Source organism: Dasypus novemcinctus, chromosome 8 (genome assembly GCF_030445035.2).
Source record: "Dasypus novemcinctus isolate mDasNov1 chromosome 8, mDasNov1.1.hap2, whole genome shotgun sequence".
NCBI lineage: Eukaryota > Metazoa > Chordata > Mammalia > Cingulata > Dasypodidae > Dasypus > Dasypus novemcinctus.
In genome coordinates, this window is record NC_080680.1 from 60,094,593 (window position 1) to 60,114,911 (window position 20,319).

Sequence of the window (20,319 nt, forward strand, 5' to 3'; positions counted from 1 at the left end):
TTTAATTCATTTTATTTTTATAAATTAAAATTTTTCTTTTACCATAGATTTTGTTAAAAAGGCCAGAAACAAAGTTTAATGTTAATGAATATGGCAGCCCTACTATATATAAGTACATTAAAAAGAAGATATAAGTAGGCATCTAAAATGAATAGAAAGGAAGAAGTAAAAACTACCTCTGTTTGTAGAAAATCCCAGAGAATCCACAACAAAACTACTAGAGCTAATAAATGAATTCAGCAAAATAAGGGATTCTCCATCAGCATGCAAAAATCATTTGTGTTTCTATACACCAGCATTGAACAATCCGAAAGGAAATAAACAGTTTTATTAACAACAGAATCTACAAGAATAAATAATCTAAGAGTAAATTTAACCAAGGATGTGAAAGATTTCAAATCTGAAAACTAAAAAACATTACTGAAAAAATTAAAAAAGAGCTAAATAAATGGAAAGACATCCCATGTTCATGGATTGGAAGACTTAATATTGTTAATATTTCAGTACCACCCAAAGCAATTTACAGATTCAATGCAATCCTGATTAAAATACCAACAGCCTTTTTTTTGCAGAAATGGAACAGCTGATCATCAAATTCATATGCACCTGCAGGAGTTGCTGAATAGCCAAAGCAATCTTAAAAAGGAAGAACAAAGGCGGGAGAATACTGATTTTAAAGCTTGCAACAAAGCTGCAGTAATCAAGATAATGTGGTACTTGCATAAGGAAAGACATAATAGACCAGTGGAATAGAATTGAGAGTCCATAAATACAACCACATATTTATTCTCCATTGATTTTTGACCAGAGTGTCAGGTGCACTCAATAGGGAAAAATAGTCTTTTATATAAATGATACTGGCAAAACTGGTTACCCACATGCAAATGAATGAAGTAGGACTCCTACCTCACCTAATATACAAAAATTAACTCCTAATGAAACAATGACCAGGATATAAGATATACAATCATAAAACTCTTAGAAAAAACATAGGGGAGAATCCTCAGGACCTTAGCTTTGGCAATAGAGTCTTAGATATGAGACCAGAAGCATAAAGAATAAGAAAAGAGGGAAGTAGATGTTGCTCAACAGATAGAGTGTCTGCCTACCTTATAGGAGGTCCAAGGGTTTAATACCTAGGGCTTCCTGGCTCGTGTGGTGAGCTGGCCCATGTGCAGTGCTGCTGTGTGCAAGGCATGCTGGCCCACGCAGGGATGCCCCACAAAAAGGTGCCCCCTGAGCTAGGAGTGGCCCTGCATAAGGAGCGCCGCCCCGAATGAAACCACAGACCTGCCCAGGAGTGGTGCCATACACGCAGAGAGCTGACTCAGCAAGATGTAACAAAAAGAGACACAGATCCCCAGTGCTGCCTGATGAGAATACAAACAGACACAGAAGAACACACAGCGAAGGGACACAGAGAGCAGACAGTGTGTGTGTGTGTGTGAGAAATAAATCTTTAGAAAAAAAGAATGAGAAAAAAATGAAATGAATTGGACTTCAACAAAATTAAAAGTGTTGTGCATAAAAGGACATTATAAAGAAAGTAAAAACTCAACCTACACAGTAGGAGAACATTGCAAATCATGTGTCTGGCAAGGGTTTAAAAACTTTTGCATTGGACATCTTCAGAGCTCTGGAAAAAGTTAAAGCGTTGTAGTATCAGGGTGATTGCTAAATCAAAATGCTGCTTAAAACAGTAGGAGTAGCTTGTGGCAGGAGAATCTTGCTGGCCTCTCTTGCACCCCCTACCAGGTTCATTATGGAGTAGGCCCATTCTCTCATTGTGGGCCCCTGGGGCAGTTCCACAGGGAGTGGAGCACCCTTCATGCTCATATTCAGATGCCTGTATGTCAATGCCAGTTGTTTGGGTGGCAGCATTAAGGAATGAGTCAGGACACTTGTCTTTGACTTTCTGTTGTAGAACTTTACTTGCATCCAGAAGCAACTTTTGTAGACAGCTGAAGCAGTGTTAGAGAAAATCAAATTGAAGTGGCCTGGGCCAAGGGTTACAGGTTTCAAGTTATGAAGTAGAGCACTTGGGGAGGAAAGGGATTAGAAGAGGGGGCATTCAGATCCCTGTAGATGGGGAAATTCCTAAGGCCATTACATCATGTCCTGGATAAAACATGTCTTCAGAAAGACAGAGAGTACCCTGTGCTTTTTTCTCAGCCTAATCTTCTAGGTAGGAGGGTTAAACTGTGAAAGAGAGTACTAGCCATCACAGTGCCAATTCGTAGACAGTGAAAAGTGTTTTTATTTTTTTTTTCTATTAATTTGTTTTTATTAGCACATGGCCCTTTCAAAAATGAAATTCTAGAGTTATTACATTAAACTTTTAAAATGGACAGTTTTGAATAAAAGATTACAAGACAGTAAATGGTGGCCTATCCAAAGGAACAAGATAAAACTTCAGAAACTGTCAATGAAGAAGACCAGACTTTGGATACACTAGACAAAGATACTTAAAAATCATCTTCAGCATGCCCCAAACATCTAAAGCAAAATGGGGAGAAAGAGCTAAAGGATATCACAAAATGATAACAACATGAGAGTCTCAGTAAAGAGATGGAAATTATAAGGAACTAAACAGAAATACTAGAGTTGAAGACAACAGTAATTGAAATAAAAAATTCCCAATAGGGTTTTTTTTTTTTCCTCCACCACGTGGATAATAGTTTACTCTGTAGTTCACACTCTCCCCTGGTACATTCAGTGGGTTATGGCAGGATATATTATGTCTAGCATCTGATCCCAATAGGGTTTTGACAGAAGTTTGGAGCTTGCAGAAGAATCAATGAACTCGAAGGTAGGACAAATGAAATTATTCAGGGTGAAGAACAGAAAGAAAAAAGAATGAAGACTAGTGGACAGAACCTAAAAGCTCTGTGGGATACCATCAAGCACACCATTATATGCGTGATGTGATTCCCTGAAGGAGAAGAGAGAAAAGTGTAGGAAGAATATTCAAAGAAACAAAGGCAGAAAACTTCCCAAATTTAATATAAGTCATGAATATACGCATTGAAGAGTGCCAATGAACCCCCAGGTTAAATTTGAAGATAACCATGCCCAGACACATTGTAATTGAATTGTTGAATGTCAATGACACTGATAAAATTCTGAAATTGAAAGAGAAAAGCAACCTTTTATATACAAGGGAGCTCCAACAAAATTAAGTATCAATTTCTCATCAGCAACATGGTGCAGCCTCTATAGAAAACAGTCTGGCAGTTCCTCAGAAAGTTAATTATAGAATTACTGTATGACTTGGAAATCCTACTTGTTGGTATATATCCCAAAGAATTGAAAGCAGTGACTTTTAATGGATACTTTTCACACTGATGTTCATGGAAGCATTATTCAGAATTAGTAAAAGGTTGAAGGAACCCAGGTATCCATCAACAGTTGAGTGGATAAATAAAATGTTAAATATACACACAATGGGATATTTTTTTTGCCCTAAAGTTGATTGAAGTTCTGATACATGTGACAACATGGATGAACCTTGAGGACATTGTTTTGAGTGAAATAACCAGACACAAAGGTGAGATATTTTATGATCTCACTTAACATGAAATAATTTAAATGTTCAATATTATAGGGTGAAATTTAGAATATTGGTTACCAGAGGTCAGGCATGGTAGGGGAATGAGATTTAATGCTTGGTTGGTATACACTTTCTTTTGGGGGTAATGAAAAAGTTTTGATAATGGAGAATGGGGAATGGTAATACAAGATTGTGAATGTAATTAACACCAGTGAATTATATATTTGAAATTGGCCAAAATGGGAACTTTCAGGTTATATATATGTTACTAGAATTAAAATCTCTAAAAAAATAGAACTGTATAACACCCTGATATGAACTATGAACTACAGGTGATAATATAATTAGAATGATATTGTTTCATCAGTTGTCAATGCAAGTAATAATAATAGGGAAGATGATATGTGTGTGGAGGGATTATACTTTCTGCAAATCTTTAACTGCTCCAATAAAAAAATGAATTTAAAAAGCTCATGCACTGCTGGTAGGAATGTAAATGTTGTAGTTTTGGGGGAAAATAGTTTTGCAGTTCCTCAGAAAACTTTTATTTGACCAGGCATTTCCACTCCTAAGTATATATCCAAAATAATTGAAAATGGAATTTCAGATACATTCTTGTACATTAATGTTGCTAACTAACTTATTCACAATAGTGAAAAGGTGAAAGCAACCTGAGTGTCCAACAATAGATGAATAGATAAACAAAATATGGTATATACATAAAATGGAATATTATTGAGCCCTAAAAAGGAGTGAAGTTCTGATACAGGTTACCATGTGGATGTACCTTATTTAACTATGAGAAGTGAAATAAGACAGACATAAAAGGAGAAATATTGTATGATTCCACTTGCACGAAATACCTGGTATAAGCAAATTCGTAGAGATAGAAAGTAGCTTAGTTCACAACAGGTCTTGGGAGAAGAGAATACATTATCATTCCTGAGTGTGTAAAGAGTTTCTGTTTGGATGATGAAAAAGTTTTGGCTGTGGAGAAACTGGAACACTTATACACTTCTGTTTGGAATGTAAAATACTGCAGTGACTTTGAAAAAAAGTCTTAGTTCCTTAAAAATTTAAAAATACAGTTGTCATACACTCAACAATTTGCTGTCTAGATATGTATGCAAGAAAAATGCAAATAGTTACACACTCAAAAACTTATATGGGGAAAGCAGACTTGGCCCAATGGATAGGGCATCTGCCTACCACATAGGAGGTCCGCGGTTCAAACCCTGGACCTTCTTGACCCATGTGGAGCTGGCCCACGTGCAGTGCTGATGCGTGCAAGGAGTGTTGTGCCACGCAGGGGTGTCTCCACATAGGGGAGCCCCACGCGCAAGGAGTGCGCCCCGTAAGAAGAGCTGCCCAGCGTGAAAGGAAGTGCAGCCTGCCCAAGAATGACGCCGCACACACGGAGAGTTGACACAACAAGATGACGCAACAAAAAGAAACACAGATTCCTGGTGCCGCTGATAAGGATAGAAACGGTCACAGAAGAACACACAGCGAATGGACACAGAGAACAGACAACTTGGGGGGGCGGGGTAGGCAGGGGAGAGAAATGAATAAAAAATAAACCTTTAAAAAAAAACAAAAAAAGACTTATATGTGATTTTTCATAGCATTTATAATGGCTAGGAGTGGAAGCAGTATGAATGTCTGACAATTCCTGAATGGATCAAGAAAATATAGCATATTATACAATGGAATATTATTCAGCTGTAAAAAGCAATGAAGTATGAATATATGCTACAACATGGATAAACCTGGGAAACATGACATTAAGTGGAAAAAGCTATTCCCAAAAATCACATATACCATGATTTCATTTATGAAATATTCTGAATAGGTAAATCTATAGAGACAGAAAGTGGATTAGTCAGTGCATAGGGATTTGGGAAAAATTGATAGTGGCTGCTGAAAGCTCTAGATTTATTGAGAGGCAAGGAAAATATTTTAAAATTGTGGGTGGTGATGGTAGCCAACTCTCCATAAAGTTAAAAACATTGAATTGTACACATACAATGAATTAATTGTATTAAAAAGGCATACCTTGGAAATATTGAGGGTTTAGTTCCAGACCACCACAGTAAAGCAAATATCACAATAAAGTGAGTCAAACAAATTTCTTTTCTCAGTGCATATAAAACTTGTGTTTATACTTTATAGAAGTCTGTCAAGTGTACAATAGAATTACGTCTAAAAACAGTTTAAATACCTTAGGTAAAGAAGTACTTTATTGCTAACAAAATTGCTGACCATCACCTGAGCCTTCAGTGAGTCATAATCTTTTTCCTGATGGAGGATCTTGCCTTGATGTTAATGACTGCTGATTGATTAGGTTGGTGTTTGCTGAAAGTTGGGGTGGCTATGGCCATTTCTTAAGACAATGAAATTTACCATATTGATTGATTTTTCTTTTCATGAAAGATTTCTCTGTTGCATGTGATGTTGTTTGATATCATTTTTTCCACAGAACTTCTTTCAAAATTGGAGTCTGTTCTATCAAACCCTGCTACTGCTTTAACAACTAAATTTATGTAATATTCCAAATCCTTTGTTGTCATTTCATCTACGTTCACAGCATCATCACAAGAAGTAGTTTCCATCTTAAGAAGCAACTTCTCATCTGCTCAAGTTTTATCGTGAGATTGTAGCAGTTCAGTAACATCTTCAGGCTTCACTTCTAATTCTAGTTGTCTTCCTATTTCCTATTTGTAGTCTTGAACTCCTTCAAGTTATCTATGTGAGCTGAAAACAACCTCTTCCAAACTCCTATTAATGTTGATGTTTTGACCTCTTCCTATGACTCATGAATGCTCTTAATGGCATCTAGATAGGTGAAAAATTCCAGAAGGTTTCAATTTACTTTGCCCCTGATCATTCAGAGAAATCATGATCTATGGCAGCTATTGCCTCATGACCCACGGGCTGCAGAATGGGTGTTGTGTTAGCAGTCATGAAAACAACACTATACTTGAACATCTCCATCAGAGCTATTGCATGATCAGGTACATTGTCAATAAGTGGTAATATTTTTGAAAGGATATTAGCTTCAGACTTTTCTTCTGCTGCTTCCTCACCTCTCTCAGCCTTAATATAATTGAAGAGAGTTAGACTTTGGCTTAAGGGAATGTTATATCTGATTTGATCTATCCAGACCCTTAAAACTTTTTCCATATCAGCATTTAGGATGTTTTGTTCTCTTACCATTTGTGTGTTCATCATGGTAGTACTTTTAATTCCTTCAAGTACTTTTTTTTTTTAAAAGGATGTACCAGGAATTGAACCTTAAACCTTGTACATGGAAAACAGGCACTTAACCACTGAGCTACACCTGCTTCAACTCTGTTAAGTACTTTTCCTTTGCATTCATGACTTGGCTAACTGTTTGGCACCAGAGGCCTAGCTTTTGACCTATCTTGCTTTCAACATGCCCTCCTCACTAAGCTTAGTCATTTCTAGCTTTTGATTTAAAGTGAGAGACATGTGAATATTTCTTTTGCTTGAACACTTAGAGGCCATGATGGGGGTATTAATTGGCTTAGTTTCACTATTTTTGGTTGCATGGAATAGGGATGCCTGGGGAAAGGGAGAGAAGGGGAAATGGCTATTTGGTGTTGCAGTCAGAAAATACACAACATTAATCTTATTAAGTTGGCTGTTTTATATAGTCCTGGTCATGGTACTCCAAAACAATTACAATAGTAACATCAAAGATCACAGGTCATGGAATACCATAGATAAAATAATAATGAAAATTGTGAAGTGTGAGAATTACCAAAATGTTAACAGAGACATGAAGTGAGCACATACTACTTGAAAATGGCACCAATAGACTTGCTTGATACAGGGTTGCCATACACCTTCAATTTGTAAAAGTACAGTCATCTGCAAAGCACAATAAAATGAAGGAAGTACAATAAAATGAGATATGCCTGTTATCTGAATTATGTTCCAATAAATTGGTAAAAAGGAAATGAAAGGGCAAAGTTTTATTATTCATAAGCAATATAACTCAGAAAAATAAAAAAAATTATAAAATATTAGAACTAATAAGACAGTTTGGGAAATTTGTTGAAAATTTGTAGATCATAATAAAACCAACCAATAGCATTTTTATATTCCAGGAGTAATCAATTTTAATGCATGAAAATTATATAAAATAATACAATGTTATTTCCAACAATACTAGTACCTAAGAATAAATTTAGTAAAAATTAGCAATACCATTTTCAAGAATGTTATAAACCTTAACACTTCCTTTCCTTGTCGGATAAAATTTTCACAAAATTATTTTTGTAAACTAAATATTTTTCTAGTTTGATTTCTGCTAGAATTTTTCCATCAGACTAACATAATGATTCTTGATTGTTATAAAATTGTGAGGTTGCACTAATAGGGCTCATCATCTATAATTAGGAGAATAAGTAAATAGACCTGCCCTGTCAAATAGTGAGACATATACAAAACTAAAATGAGAAAAGTAATGTAACATCTGGCAACAAAAACTATGCCTTTATAAAAATCTGGACATGCCAGAGAGATTGTGTCACAAATTAATTTAACTATTCAGTAAATGCTGTAGAATACCATACACAAATGGTGAATTCTTAAGAAAGGCATACACATGAAGGAGAAAGAATACTCAGAACCATTATCTTTGTGTCTTTGGGATAGGGGAAAACTTGTTCAAATATCCTAAACGCATAACCATTAAAGAAAAAAGAAAATATACTTTATCAAAATTCACAAACTTAAAATTCTTTACTAATGCATGACCTTCGGCAGAAGCAGAAGAGCTATTTCAGCTGGGTCTTGTATACAGTGGCATTCATGTTGGCATTATTGCCAAGTGGGGCTAGACACACACTTGCCGTGATACCCTGACAGCTGCCATCAAAAAAGTTCTTTTCCTTTCCAATTTAAGTCACATTACTGAACTGCATGCTTGCATTGTGTGATGAATTCCTTTTTGTTCTCAAATTCTGTAGTTTAAAAAAAAAACAGATGCATTTATTTTGAATAATTTCCTTTATTAAATTTGGTCTGTCAATTCTGCTTCAGTTGCATCATTCATGTAAGCTATTGCACTCATGCTTCACCCACTGAAGACAGCCACTCCACGTGCACCAACTAAAGTGGCTTCTCCCCATGCTTAGCAGGGGATGTGTATGCATCTCTGTTCTGAATGGAGAGGAGGGCAACAATGCCTTTTCTTTGACAGAAAAACATTGCATTTGTAATTTGGAGAGATTAAAAAGTTAATTTAAAAAGTAAACTTCAAACTTTCGAAAACCCAATTTACCTTCTTCATCGTTAATATATAATGGAAGGTATTTGTGATGCATATCACAAAGGATTAGTATTAAGAATAAAGAAAGAAAGCCTACCCATCACTTAGAAAAATATATATCCCGATTGAAGATATTCACAGAACTAAAAGTCACATAAATCAACGAACTTATTTTTTACATGGCAACTAAGGAAATGAAAATCTTCACCAAATAATCATGTAACTGAATCAAAATGGAGGGATTCCATTTACCCTTCTCTATCAAAACTGCTTAAAGGATATAGGGAAGCAGAAACTGAAGAAAAAATTAAGAAAAGAGGTGCACCAGAATTCAGTTCTGTCTATGACTAAGTCTTTCCCTCATAGTGCACTAAAAGAATAATGTATTTCCTTAAATATTTGCAAGAGATTGATTTACATACTCAGAAAGGCACATATTTTCTCTCCTAACCTAAATACATGCACACAAACACATATATACTAATACATTCACAAACATAATGTTTGTTGATTATACACTTACTTCCTTATGTCAGTTATACCTGACTTAAACTTATTTTTATTGTGGTAACATAACACAAAATTTGCCATTTTAACTAATTTTAATTGTGCAATTCAGTGGCATTAATTTCACAATGTCACATTGCTGTCACCACCATCCACTACCAAACTTTTTCACCACCCCAAACAGAAACTGTACTTTTTGTGCAATGATTCCCCATTCTGTTCTCCTCTCTACACCTGGTAAGATCTGATCTATCTTCTTTCTTTATGAATTTGCTTATAGCAGGCATTTGTTCTTTTGTGTCTGGCTTACTTCATATAGCATTAGTGTTTTCTAGGTTCATGTGGTAGCCTATATCAGAACTTCATTCTGATTTTGTTTATTCATCTGTTGATGGACCCTTGAGTTATTTTCACCTTTCCACTATTGTGAATAATGCTCTCACGAACATTGATGTATAAGATTCTGTTTGAGTCCTAGCTTTCAGTTTTGGTGGGTATATACATAGGAGAGGAATGACTTGGCCATATAATCTGTCTATGTTTAAATTTCTGCTTTCTGTGACAACTACACCAATTTATATTCCCACCAGGAATGCATGATTGCTTCAGGATCTCTACACTCATGCTAACACTTGTTATTTTCCTTTTTTGATTTTTGTTTTAATGATAGCCATCTTAGTGGTTAGTAAGTGGTATCTTGTTGTTTTGATTCGTGTTTCCCTACTGGCTAATGATGTTGAGCATCTTTTCATGTATGTTTTAGCTATTTTGTTTATCTTCTTTGGAGATGTATCTATTGATTTATTTTGCCCACTTCTTAATTGGATTGTTTTGTTGTCATTGAATGGTAACAATTCTTTATATATTCTGGATACTAAATTATTAGATAGATGATTTGCAGTTATTTTCTCCCATGCTGTAGGCTGAGTTTTCACTTTTTCGATAATGTCCTTTTATGCAAAAAGTTTCAAATTTTGATGAAGTAAAATTTCCCTAATTTTTCTTTTGTTGCTTGTGGTGCTTTTGTTGTCATATCTAAGAATCCATTGTTAATCTTAGGTCCTGAATATGTCCCCATATTTTTTTCTTCTAAGAGTTTTATATCAGCTCTTTTAATAAATTATTCCATTGTAAGTTAATTTTTGTATGTGGTATGAGGTAGGAGTCCTTTTTCATTCTTTTCAACATGGATATCCAGATATACCAACACCATGTGTTGAAGGGATTGTTTTTCCCCATTGAATGGACTAGTCGAATATCAATTGAGTTTAGAAGTGGAACTCTCAATTCAATTCCACTGGTCTATGCCCATCCCTGTACAAGTCTTCCTTGATAATTGTTACTTTTTAGTAAGTTTTCAAATTGGTTAGTGTGGTTCCTCAATGTTGTTCTTCCCTTTTCAAGTTTGTTTTGGTCATTTGAGATCTCTGGAAATTGGATAGGAATTTGATGACTGGCTTTTCCTTTTCTGAAAAAAAAAGCTGCTAGAATTTTGATCGGGATTGCATTGAATCTATAGATTGCTTTGGGTCATCTTGACATATTAACAATGTTAAGTTTTCCAAACTATGTACATGGGATGCCTTTTTATTTATTTAGGTCTTTAATTTTGTTGAGCAATATTTTATTGCTCTCAGAGCAGAAGATTTTCCTATCCTTGTTTAAATTTACTCATAGATATTTTATTTTTATTTAATTTTTCCTTTTTTAAAAATTTATTTTTTTTCCTTATTTTTAAAAAAATGTTACATTCAAAAAATATGATGGCCCCATATACTCCCACCCCCCCTCACCCCACTCCTCCCACATCAACAACCTCTTTCATCATAGTGGCATATTCATTGCATTTGGTGAATACATTTTGGAGCACTGCTGTACCACATGGTTAGTGGTTAACATTATAGTTTACACTCTCCCCCAGTCCACCCAGGGTAGGACATACAATGTCCAGCATCTGTCCCTGTGTGATTTTAAATCTAATTATTTTCTTGATTTCCTTTTAGATTGCTTATGCTAGTATATTGAAACACACTAATTTTTGCATGTTGATGGGTTACTCTTCCAATTTCTGTTATTCATTTATTAGCTCTGGTTGTTTTGTTGTGGAATCTTTGGGATTTTCTGTATATGGGATCATGTCATCTGCAAATAGAGATAGTTTTACTTCTTCATTTCCAATTTGTATGACTGACTTCTTTTTCTTGCCTAATTACCCTGGCTAGTGCATCTAACACAATTTGAGTTGATATGGTAATTGTAGACTTTTATTCCTAAATTTTAAGTCTTTCACAGTTTAATATGTTGCTACATATAGTTTTTAAATATATGCCCTTCTTCATTATTTTAAAGAAATGCTCTTCTATTTAAAATTTTCTGATTGATTTTTACTATTAAAGAGTGTCATATTGTCAAATATTACATTAAGATTTTCATGTGAATTTCTTTTCATTCATTTTATTATTGTGTGTATTGCTTTGATTTATTTTCCAGTGATGGACCACCCTTGCATTGCTGTGATTAATTCCACTTGGGCATGATGTATTATTCTTTTAATACTCTGTTGGATTTGATTTCCCTATTTTTTTTGAAGGATTTTTGCATCTGAATTTATAACAAAAGCTGGATTATAGTTTCTCTTCTTGTGATGTATTTATTTGCTTTTGAGTTAGCGAGAATAAGTTAGGACGTGTTCTTCTCTGTTCTGTTTTTTGCAAGTGTTTGGAAAGGACTGGTGTTAATTTTTATTTAAATGTTTGGTAGAATTCACCAGTGATACCAAGTGGTCCTGGACTTTTTTTGTTGGGAGGCTTTTCATTATCATTCAGTCTCTTTACTTATTATAGTTCCATGAGTGTTTTTCTTTCTTGAATCAGTTAAGTAATTTGCAAGTCTATAGGAATTTGTCTATTTTATCTCATTTTTGGCAAATAATTGTTTATTATATTATTTCCAAATTATTGATTGGAGACCTTTTTAAATGTAGATTTTTACCACTATAAATTTCCTCCCGAGAACTTTCTTTGCTGCATCCTGTAAATTCTGGTATTTTGTATTTTAGTTTTCATTTGTCATAAAATAATTTCTAATTTCCCTAATTATTTCTTCTTTGACTTTTTTGGTGTTGAAGATGGTGTTATTTAATTTCCACATTTTTGTTAATTTTCCAATTTTCCTTCTGTTACTGATTTTTAGCTTCATTCCATTGTGGTCCTTGATGAGTTTCCTGGAGACACTGGCTGTCTAAAGGCAAGCTGGGAAATTCTCTCCAAATGCTGAAATCACTTCCTCTTTAAGGCATTCAACTGATTGGATAAAACTCACTCATTGCTGACAGCACTCTCCCTGGTTGATGTAGATATAATCAGCCATCTATGCAGTAAACTTGCTGATGACTAAAGCCCATAAATGTCCTTGTATTACATTTAGCCCAGTGCTTGCTTGACCAAACAACTGGGCACAATTACCTGGCTGAGTTGACACATTAGCCCGACCATCACACCCTCCTGACTTCCATTGAAATCTCTTAGCCATAAAAACTCATTTGTATTTAATATTTCCCCTTTTGGTCTAGGTCTTTTTCCAGATGCATTGCTATTTGACGCTTGTTAGTAATCCCTCAGAGCCAGGGAGGCTCACTTCTGGCAGTCATGCCCCACACCAGGGGGTAGATATTAAGTTTATATGTTGAGTTTGGCTTAGAGAGTAACAAGTAACAAGGAGGCTTTCAGGATATAACTCTTAGGAAAAATATATTAGACTAGGTTTCAATTTCACAAGAACAAGATTCCTAAGTACAAGCATCAGTATCAAAGGTCTGGCTTATTGGTCTGTCCTCCTTGACTAGGCACTGCCCATGTACTCTAGAAATTCTTGCCACTCTTAGAGAATATAGCAGAACTCCCCAGGATGGGAATTCAATGTTCCCTCAGTTACTGTGTGGGCCTCCATCCACTGAGACAGCACCCCATGACCGCATGAACACATTCATTTTTCACAAAGGCATGTTCCAGGTGCACCCCTCCCCACACATCTACCCACCACTGACACCCCACACCGTTAATTCTCACCTCCCACAGTTGCAACCCTTCTGCAATCCAAAACCTTCCCAAAAATAAAGGCAAATAAAATAAAAGTAAATTAAAATTTTTTTCTGCATTGTGCTTTTCATCACTCTAAGATCTTTTATCTTTTATATATATTGGCAGCTTCTTCTGTATGTTCTCCCAGTGTCTTTTTTTTTTTCTTTTCCTCTTTATTTTCCAAGAAGGTTTAGGTTACAGAAAAGTCATGTAGAAAATATAGAGTATTCCCATTTACATTTTGCACTGTTTGCATTTTGTGCCATACACTTTTATAGGTTTGACAAAATGTATAATGGCTTATATCCTTCATTGCATTATTATGCAGAACAATTTCATTGCCCCCAAAACACCCTGTATTCTACTCATCCTTCCTTCTCCCTCCCCTCGAAACCTATTGCAACCACTAGATTTCAGTTTTTCTGAAAGGTTCATAGTTACATGCATTGATATTGAGGGCTTGACATATTGGTCTGTTTTCTTTTCTTAGACATGGCCTATGTACTTGAGAGATTCTTACCCCTTTATTTGAGAATGTAGCAGGACTCCCCAGGATGGGAGTTTAATATTTTCTTGTTTATTGTGTGGGTCTCCATCCACTGAGATAATACCCTGTGACAAGATGAACATATTCATATTCCATAGAAGCATACCTCAGGTGCACCCTTTCCCACATATGCACCACCCCCACTGACGCCCTTCACCAGGGACCCTTCTCTGGTGGGTCCAGAGGAGTCAGCTGTCTTTTTACTTTCTTGACAAAGTCTTTTGAAGACCAAGAGTGTTTAATTTTTAAGAAGTCCCATTTATCTACTTTTTGATTCATTGCTTGGCTTGAGGTGTAAGGGTTAAGAAACCTACTACCTACCTCAAAATGTTGAAGATGTTTCCCTACATTTTCTTCTAGGAGTTTTATAGTTGTAGCTTTTATATTTAGGTCCTTGATCCATTTTGAGTTAATTTTTGTATAAGGTGTGAGATATGGATCCTCTTTCTTTTGGATATGGATATCCAGTTCCCCCAGCAACATTTGTTCAGCAGTCTGTTGTTCTGGCCCAGTTGGAAGGTCTTGACAGTCTTGTCAAAAATCACTTGACTATGGATATGAGGGTCTATTTGTGAACTCTCTGTTCAATTCCATTGATCAATGTGTTAATCATTATGCGAGTACCATGCTGTTTTTCCACTGTATAAGTAATATGCTTTGAATTCAGAAAGTGAGAGTCCTCCAGCTTCATCCTTCTTTTTAAAGGCATTTTTGGCTATTTGCGTCCCTTTACCTTTCCAAATAAATTTGATAATTGGCTTCTCGATTTCTGCAAAAAAAAAAAAAAGGCTGTTATTTTTATTGGGATCATGTTGACTTTGTAATTCAGTTTGGGTAGAATTGACATCTTAATGATGTTTTGTCTTCTAGCCTATGAACAAGAATGTCCTTTCATTTATTTAGGTCTTCTTTGGTTTAGCAATATTTTATACTTCTCTGAATATAGGTACTTTATTCCTTGGTTAACGTATTACTAAATATTTGATTCTAAATGAAGTTTTTTTTCCCCCAAACTTCTTCCTCAGACTTATTCTGAGCTTGCTTGTTAATTTTGTATCCCACTACCCTGCTGAACTTGTCTATTAGTACCAGTAGCTTTGTTATGGATTTTTTGGTATTTTCTACATATAGGATCTTATCATCTGTGAATACTGAAAGCATCACTTCTTCCTTTCCTGTTTCAGTGCCTTTTATTTCTTTCTTGCCTAATTGTTCTAGTCAGAACTTCTAGCACAATATTGAATAACAGTGGTGACAGTCAACATCCGTGTCTTGTTCCCAATCTCAACAGGAAGGCTTTCAGTTTTTCAGCATAGTGTATGATGCTAGTGTAGGTTTTGTTTTTTTTAAAGACTTATTTATTTATTTATTTCCCCCGCCCTCCTCAATTGTCTGCTCTCTGTGTTCATTCACTGTGAAGGACTCCTTTTAGCATTATTTTTGTAAAGCAGGCCTAGTGATAATAAAATCCAAATTTTGTTTATCTAGGAATGTCTTCATATCTTAAATCTTCTTGGTTAAATTTGTTTCTAAGGTTTTATTCTTTTTGATGCTATTATTAGTGGAATTGTTTTCTTAATTTCCTTTTCTGCTTATTCATTGATACTGTCTGTGAAAACAACTGATTTTGTTTGTCTGTGAAGACTTTGAACTCACCCTCATTTTTGAAGGGCAGTTTTATCGGTACAGAATGCTTGGTTGGCAGTTTTTCTCTTTTGGTTCCTTGAATACATCATACCACTTTCTTCTTGCATCCATGGTTTCTGGTGAGAGATATTGGATATTGATATTTATGTCTTTTGTAAAGATTGGAAAGGTTTTGGTCATTTTTGCCTCAAATAATCTTTCTTCCCCTTTTCCATCCTCTTATCCTTCTGGAACCCTAATAATGCATGTTTTGTGTTTCATGTTGTCATTCAGTTCCCTGAGACCCTGTTCCATTTTCTCCATTCTCTTCTCCTTCTGCTTCTTGTCTTTTCCAGTCTGGATGTTCTGTTTTTGAAATCACTAATTCTGTCTTTGTGTAATTTGAGCTTATTCTTATGTGCCTCTAATGTATTTTTAATCTCATCCATTGTGTCTTTCATTCCCACTAACTCTGTTACTTTTCTTTGCAGGCTTTCAATTTGTTCTTTTTTTTTTTAAGCATTTATTTTTATTTATTTATTTTTCTTCCCCACCCTCTCTGCCTACCCCATTGTTTTTGCTGTCTGTGTTCATTCACTGTGTGATCTTCTGTATCTGTTTCTCTTTTTGTTGTCCCATCTTTCTCCTCTAGGATTCACTGGGATTCAATCCTGGTGACCTCTGATGTGGAGAGAGGTTCCCTGTCAATTGCACACCTCAATTCCTAGTGTCTGCTGTGCTTCTTCTTGATTCTCCCCTTACTCTCTTTTGTTGTGTCATCATTTTGCTGTGTGACTCACTTGCACAGGCACTGGCTCACCACGCGGGCACTTAATTTGCTGTGTGGGCACTCGACTTGCTACATGGGCTCTTGGCTTGCCACATGGGCACCGGCTCACCACACAGGCACTCATGCAGGCACTTGGCTCACCACGTGGGCACTCGACTTGCCACACGGGCACTGGCTTGCTGTGCAGGCATGCTTTCTCTTCTTCTTTTTCACCAGGAGGCCCCAGGGATCCTCCCATATGGTAGGAGGAGGCCTTATCACTTGAGCCACATCCACTTCCCTCATTTTCTTTATGCTTATCCAGTGTCTTCTTAATATCTACCTCTTTAATCATATTCTTTCAATTCTTTGAATTGATTTTAGAGATTCGTGTGGTTATTATTGATTAGTTGTCTTAAATCCTGTATCTCTTCAGCATCTTTAATTTGTTCCTTTGGCTGGGCTGTCTCTTTCTGTTTTATAGTATGGCTTATAATTTTTTGCTGATGTCTGGGCATCTCAATATGTTGGTGAATTTGCGCTGATGGTCAATTTCTCCTTCTTGCCTAATTTTACCCCCCATAGCTCTTTTTTGGTATTTGATTCAGTTTGTTCTAAGTCTTTAAAATTGCTCAATTTAAGTTATCAAAACTGGGCTTAAAAGGACCTAAAAAGTTTTTCTTCATGCAGTTTCCAGACCAGCCATCAGATGGTACTGTTGGCATACCTTTCCATGGAGGTGTTTTCCTTCAATCTCTGCTTTCCAATGTTTCAGATCTGGCCCATGCTGAGACTTAAAGTGGACTTTTTTTGGCCAAATTCACTGTAGAGAAGCCATCCGACTCACGCCTCCCTTCCTTTGTAAGAACTGTCAGGGAGGAAGATATCTATTCTCCTTTCAGTCAGCTGCAGTGAGCTAGGGGTTTAATCCAGGATTAATGTCTTGAGGGTGGAGGATGGGAGTCCTTCCTAGCCATTGCCAGGTTTGGTAACTCACATTTTTTGTTTTGGGTTCTTCGTTTCTCTGTCCTTTGCCCTCCTGGGAGTTTTGCAGCGCTTTCCTGGTCTGTCCCCCAAAGCAGGAGGACATTTGAACTGCTTTTGGCTCTTTCTACATTGTTTTTGTGAAAGACTTGAGCCCTGCCTGCCTACTGGGACACCATCATCCTACAACTTATTTTTGAGTACCTAGTTTGTATCTTGCTGAATACTTGAATTCATTTGACTCCAAGAAAGATATATAGGATTATAATCGACAGAATAGCAACTTTATTTACTAGAAAAGTTCATTTTTATCTGTAACAATAGTTATTTCTTAATATCAGTTAAAGGAAATAACCAGATATTGGTACTATTGTCTCCCTCAGAACTCTTCATTATTCTTTAGAGGATTGTATTCTATTCTAAGGCTGAATGTAGCTCGGTTAGGTTAATCCTGTTCCTTACCCCCAAAGTGTCAGTTATGTTTCTAAATATTCTCAAGTGAAAAGTTGTCATTTCTCATAATTAAATGTGGGTTCTGGCAGTGAAACACAGAGAAGGTCTTATCAGACAATCACCTAAATATCCTCTCAGATAAAATGCCCTTAAAGGCAAAATGGAAGTCAGATTCACCAGGATGGAAACAATATTCTAGACAAGAATCAAATCTCACCCCTTTGTGTTCAAGGAAAATTTTGGATCACAGGATGTGGAATAGAGTTTTCCCTCATATGTGGTCTTTTTTTTTTCCTTTCTCTCCCCCGCCCCCCACCCCAGTTGTCTGTTCTCTGTGTTCATTTGCTATGTGTTCTTCTTTTTGTCCACTTCTGTTGTTGTCAGCGGCACGGGAATCTGTGTTTCTTTTTTGTTGCATCATCTTGTTGCATTAGCTCTCCATGTGTGCGGTGCCATTTCTGATCAGGTTGCGCTTTCTTTTGCACTGGGCAGCTCTCCTTACAGGGCACACTCCTTACGCGTAGGGCTCCCCTACACAGGGGACACCCCTGCGTGGGCCAACTCCAGATGGGTCAAGGAGGTCTGGGGTTTGAACTGCAGACCTCCAATGTGGTAGGCAGATGCCCTATCCATTGGGCCAAGTCTGCTTCCTCTCATATGTGGTCTTGATTTCCATAACCAAGGGAGCAGCAGTGCTCTGCCAGTCCTCAGTCTACCTAGTTGTAATGATGAGTGGTCTAGCAATTCTGCCCATACCTGATATGAGTAATAGCATGTGGATACTTTATTTAGATCATTTGTATGGGAAGTACCCCAACAAGAATATCTCTCAGAATTTGATGACTGCAATGGGTTTTATTTAGGAAGGAAACAAAAGCATCATAGCATCTCCTACCTGTTTGGTGGGCTTTGTATAGGCTAAATCTTGTAGAAAGAAGATTTTTTTCTGTATAATTTGGGCTGGTGTAGTCCTTATGGGTTTATTGACTCAAAGAACATGTTATGGACAAAGACTTGTTCAAGTCCTGTTTCCCAGTCCTGGAGGTGCCAACACATTTGTAAATAGCATTGTTGAAGATCCTCTTAAAGTGAAGTAAAACTGAGTCAGGATGTGTCTTAATCCAATATATATGAACTCCTTATAAGCTTATGAGAAGACAGATGGCCCTGTGAGGGAGGCAGAGATTGAATAGTGTGTTGCTGGCTAGCAACCTCCAGAGTGCTGTATACTGCAGAGAAATTATGGCCTGCAGACACCTGGATTTTAGATTTTTATCCTTCAATACTGTGACACAATAAATTCATCTTGTAATTTTTATAGCATTTCTAGCAGGCTAACACAGGTTGAATTTAGAGGAAATGGGTTAGTCTTTTCTTACCAGGAAGTAAAGGAGTTAGGGTTAGTGTAAGTTCACAGCAGAAAATATTTCTGTTCTCCATATTTGACAAAGTCTCATTCATTACACACTATATGTCTCTTGTTTATCAATGGCTGAGAAACAACAGTTTAATTTAGCCATGTTTTCATAGAATTTATATTCTGTGGGAAGAGGTAACAATAAACAAACAAGCAACTTAAATAAAGATATGTGGCATACTTGATATAGAGAGAAACTTGGGAAGAGGTGTAGGGTATGTTTGGCCTAGGCTGGGTGGAATTTTTTTTTTAAGATTTTTATTTTATTTATTTCTCTTCTCTCCCTCAATTGTCTGCTTTCTGTGTCCATTTGCTTTGTGTTCTTCTGTTCCTGCTTATATTCTCGTTAGCGGCTCTGTGAACCAATCCTGATACCTTCTGGAGCGGGAGAGAGGTGATCATTCTCTTGTGCCATCTCAGCTCTGTCATCTGCTGCATCTTTTATTCTCTCTCCTCTGTGTCTCTTTTTGTTGTGTCATCTTGAAGTGCCAGCTCTCTGCGTGGGCCAGCACTCCTGCGCGGGCCAGCACTCCTGCATGGGCCAGCCCTTCATGTGGGCCAGCTTGCCACATGGGCCAGTTTGCCTTCACCAGGAGCCCCTCGGTATCAAACCCTGGACCTCCTGTATGGTAGATGGGACCCCAATTGCTTGAGCCACATCTGCTTCCCTGGGTAGGTATCTTTTTAATCAGGGTAGTACCAAAACCATTCATTGAATAGTCCAGCCTTTTCTCAAAGATCTATAAAAGCACCTCCATTCTGCATTTTGTTTTGTGTTTTTATGGCCTATTTGCTTATTCCTTATTCCAGGATCACATTTTTCATTTCTAAAACTTGTTAAATTTTTTTATATTCTATAGAAAGAGTTCCTGTTCTTATTTCGTTTTCTTCAAATTTGGCTTGGTTATATGTGGGCTATTGCTCCTTATGAGTTTTAGCACCAGCCTACTAAGTTCAATAAAAAATCATTATAATATTTATTATATTTGCATTATCTTTATAGATAAACTTGGAGAGAATTGACATTTTATAAGAGTGATTCTAGCTGTTCATGAAAATGGCATATCTTTCTCTTAGGTTATATATTT

At 36.4% G+C, this 20,319-nt stretch overlaps 1 protein-coding gene across 4 annotated transcripts in view; it reads left to right on the top strand.

The window, feature by feature from the left end:
* The window catches only part of CNTLN (centlein), a 425,457-nt gene that overhangs the window by 135,144 nt on the left and 269,994 nt on the right, over window positions 1–20,319 (top strand). The window lies entirely within an intron of this gene.